Source organism: Sinocyclocheilus grahami, unplaced genomic scaffold (genome assembly GCF_001515645.1).
Source record: "Sinocyclocheilus grahami isolate Dianchi unplaced genomic scaffold, SAMN03320097.WGS_v1.1 scaffold39.1, whole genome shotgun sequence".
NCBI lineage: Eukaryota > Metazoa > Chordata > Actinopteri > Cypriniformes > Cyprinidae > Sinocyclocheilus > Sinocyclocheilus grahami.
In genome coordinates, this window is record NW_015505218.1 from 1,314,338 (window position 1) to 1,318,901 (window position 4,564).

The window sequence follows — 4,564 nt, forward strand, 5'->3', positions numbered from 1 at the left end:
ATAGATATAGTAAAATACTAAAAATACAGTTAGAGTCCAGAAAAGATCAAGGATCAACAATGATCAGAGAGTGTTTTTTCCCTTTTCTTTTGATAAGGTTTGTTTTAAGATCTCTCAAAAATGTGTTCAGAGTCTAAAAAGTCCTTAACAGTTAGAGGAGAGGTTCTCGGATCAAAATAGTTTCTTCAAGCTCAGTGCAAGTCATTCAGAAGGAGCTGAGAGCACTAGGCAAACCTTAAATGCATCATGGCCAGTGGGTAAGAGACAGTAGTCCACTAGCTGTGCTGTAAGGAGAGCACAGAAGCTCAGCCAAAGGTTCACTGTGTTGATTGTGTCAAATCTAAAGGAATCAGGGCAGAGGAGAGAGAGGAGGCACTATGTGAAGTGAGCTGTGTGAAACAATGCCCTCTCCACCAGCCAACAGACAGACTCATTGAATCTTTAGAGTTACTGGTCTAGAACCCTTTGAAGAATAACAATCAGGGCATTGGGTTTTACACATACCCCACAGGGTTTATCACATATCTGCTACAATTATTGATAAAACAGTTAATTCTGCTCATTGAATCTGCATTCCAAAACCACTGATATAACAGTCCAAAAGCGCTGGAACTTGACACTTTTTTATCCCTCAGATTGTATAGGTATGCACATTGCAGACAAATTATTAGTTTTCAGTTACTCTTTCTATTGGTTATTATGCCAGTAGATGGTGACAAGTGGCTGTCATTGAATCATTCACTCAACTGATTTCTTCAAACACAAATCATTAAGGAACAAGCTACCACTGTGGCTTTGTTTGGAAATATTTTCACTTGTGTAGCAAAGGCAGACAAAACAAATGGCAATATTATGTCTACAATGTAAGTTACTCAATGTAACTATTTACTGTAACTATAGTTCACTCAAAAATGGAAAATTGTCGAAATTCTATGTTGCTTCATCTTGTCTAAATCAGGAGAGGAATATGCAGATCAAGCACTGTTTACAAGCAAAAACAGTCCAAAACAGTTCTAGATAAAATAGATGTGAGAGGACAACAGCAGATTGACTTTTTCACAGGAAGAAGCATTATTACGAATTATGCAATCATATTTGGCCAGAAGTGATGGTTTTGATGGATTTGTTTCTTACAAACACACAGATTTTCACAGGATTATTGTGATGTTTTTATCAGCTGTTTGGAGTCTCATTCTGACGGCACCCATTCACTGTAGAGGATCCATTGGTGAGCAAGAGAAGTAATGCTAAATTTCTACAAAATCATCTACATTAAAAAATTTTCATTTTTGAGTGAACTATTTCTTTAAAGTAATAACACGAAATCATGCTGCTTCCTTGTCACTTAACAACACCTAAAATTACTGAATCCGTGATGTAAAAAGTAGGTCAACAAAAAAGAGGGTTTTCTTACCTATTTACATACAGTTATTGCCCATCAAAATAGTGTAGGCTTTAGCAGCACAACTGTAAATACCTACGATCGAATTATGCTACATAAGGCCATAACACACTGTGTGACATTGCTTTAATTATTACGATTTTGAACATGTTTTGATAGACAGTGATTGTCTATTGCTGCACAGCATAATTGACACTGGCTACATGTAAGTTGCTGGAAACTGCTTCGGACACTGTGTTAGTGGCAGGAAATCAAAATGTAACAAGATATTGCTCAATATACAAAAGCCAAGGAGTTGTTTGAACATGACTGTGTGAGCCCCTTCTCAGATTCTCCCGATTATTTCAGCACACTCTGCACGTGGATGCCAGCAGCATGTGGGATGTAGAGTAAATATTCAGAAAGTGGAGGCAGAGAAGTCAAAGGCACTGACGGCACTGCAGAAGATTTCATTTTGAGGTTCAAAAATTCCACAAGAACTGTGATAAACAATGTGCCACCGACACACCTCAAGGTGCTGACATATTTCCTGCCATTGTTCTTGCTGTGACTGTCTTGGTGACAAGATGTCAACATCAAGTCAAACAGCAAAAAGCATTATCTATAGGCTACGTATTTGTGTGGAAAAATCTGAACCTTTCTCTAATTTTAATACATTTGGAGTATTGTCACACACTGTGTCGGAGAGACCGACAGAGACATGGATCAGAGAAACAAGGGATAATCCACATTAGGAATGACTGTGACACACAAACGTGACGTTAGTAGACCTGACAAAGACAGACAGCACAGACTGGGACTTAAATACATGGGGTAAGGAGGGTAATTACAAGACACACCTGGATCACATGAACACAATCAAGCACGGGAGAAACTGGGTCACGGAGCACATGGGGAGGGAAAACACAACAAAACAGGTCCATATTCCTGACACCAAGCAAGGTTAGCAATGAGTATGTTTTTTTATTCTTTTTGTGTGCAAGTGTGGTTTTGGTTGTTCCTACATATTTTCATGAATTTAAGATACGTTTTAGCTTGAAAATTTTGATGATCATGATTTGTTCATAAAAACGTTCATATGCATGGTTAGGGAATGAGTCTTTTTTGTTATATTATGCACATGATAGTACAAAACTAAAGCTACAGGTTGTGAAATTAAACATTAAACAACTTTGGAATGTTATGTTTCTGGCATTAAAGGGATAGTTCACCCAGAAATGGAAACTCTGTCATCATTTACAACATTTCTGCCAACATGGGTAACAGTTGCTTGCCATTTGAATTCCATAATATGAAGAAGAAGAAGAAGAAGCTACTACGGAAGTTAACTTTTATGATGCTTTTATGGTGCTTTCTGAAGCTTGACAGCCGTTGGTCCTCATCCACTTTGACTGTATGGAAAAGAGCAGCGTGAATGTTCATCAAAACATCTCCTTTTTTGTTCCATGCACAGAATAAATTCATACAGGTTTGGAAAGACACAAGAGTGAGGAAATTATGACAATGTTTATTTTAGGGTGAACCTGCTCGTTTAATGAAAGAAAATTGAAAAGCATCAGTGTGTGCGCACACAAATCTAGGTCATTCTGGCATAATTACCTTCTGCTAATGTGTTGTGCTTTAATCCTGTGCTATTGCCTAGCTGTACGTGCAGAATACAACAACCTGCTTTTTTTCAGCAAGTAAAAAGACACACACACACACACACACACACACACACACACCCTCCCTTCACTCTGATTCCATGCTCTGAATGAATGCATAAGAGACCTGTGGAAATAGGGCATGTTTGTTTGCAAACACACCGTTTCCTTTAAGGTCTGTATTTTGGAAATGCTTATAAGTTTAAGCATCGAACAGAGCAAAAGAACACTCGCATAGTTTGCTTCCTCTTCATTCATTTATATTTTAAACCTTTTTGATGTGTGGGTTAAAGGCAATAAATAAGTCATTAGACCCCATGCGGAAGCTGTTCGACCGTGTGTGTATGTGATCGTTAGCGCATGCATCTGAGCACGCTCCCTCGCAACCCTAAACAATTATCTCCCACATAAAGCCAGATGCCAAAAATCCAGTAGCCGAGGGCATAACACATCAACACCCCTTCAAGCTCGTCAGTAAAAGCTGTGCAGCACGATCTGTTGTTACGCTGCAAATTGCGCGTCAGCTGTGCCTTTCAGGGTTTAGAAGTGTGACGGGAAAAACAGCGCGACGCGAGGACAGGGTAGCACAGGGGCATGGCAGCGTCTAATGGAATCGCAGCTGGCAGCGGCAGGGTCCCTCCGTGGCTGCGGCTCTGTCTCAATTATAGTCTACCCCCATGCGGCAACCAGGCCTCCTTAAAACCCTCCTCGAACAAATAATTCATCATCAGCTGCTCCTTGCTGGAGACCTGCAGCTTGACAAAAGTTAGTTTAGGATCCAGAGAGTGAATCATGCAATTCCCTCCAAGGCTCCAAAAATAGCAGAAACCAGGAATGGCAAACTATGCCTGGGCCTAATGAGATACTAAGGATATGAAACCACAATAAGCAAAGGGTGCAAGCGAAGTGGCATTTCAGTTTTAATGATTTGAATCGATCGGTGTTTAAATAATGTCTTCCAGCCACTTCTATCAAACCTCTACAATTAATCCAAAATGCCGCTGCAAGATTAATCTTTAATGAGCCGAAAAGAACGCATGTCACACCTCTGTTCATCAATTTGCACTGGCTACCAGTAGCTGCTCACATTAAATTCAAGGCATTAATGTTTGCCTACAAAACCACCACTGGCTCTGCACCCATTTACCTAAATTCATTACTTCAGAGTTATGTGCCCTCTAGAAGCTTGCGTTCTGCATGTGAACAGCGTATTATTGTGCCATCTAAAAGAGGCACAAAATCACTTTCACAGACTTTTTCATTAACTGTTCCCTCCTGGTGGAATGACCTGCCCAAATCAATCCAAGCAGCTGAGTACTTAACCATCTTCAAGAAACGACTAAAAACACATCTGTTCCACCTTTATTTGACCCTCTAACTCTAGCACTTTCTATTCTATTTTAATTCTACTTTATCTACATTTATCTTCTTTTTTTTATTAAAAATTTTTTTTTTTCATATTTTTCTATTCTATTTTTTCTTTTCTATCTACTTGTTTTTCTTTGTGTGTGTGTATAAT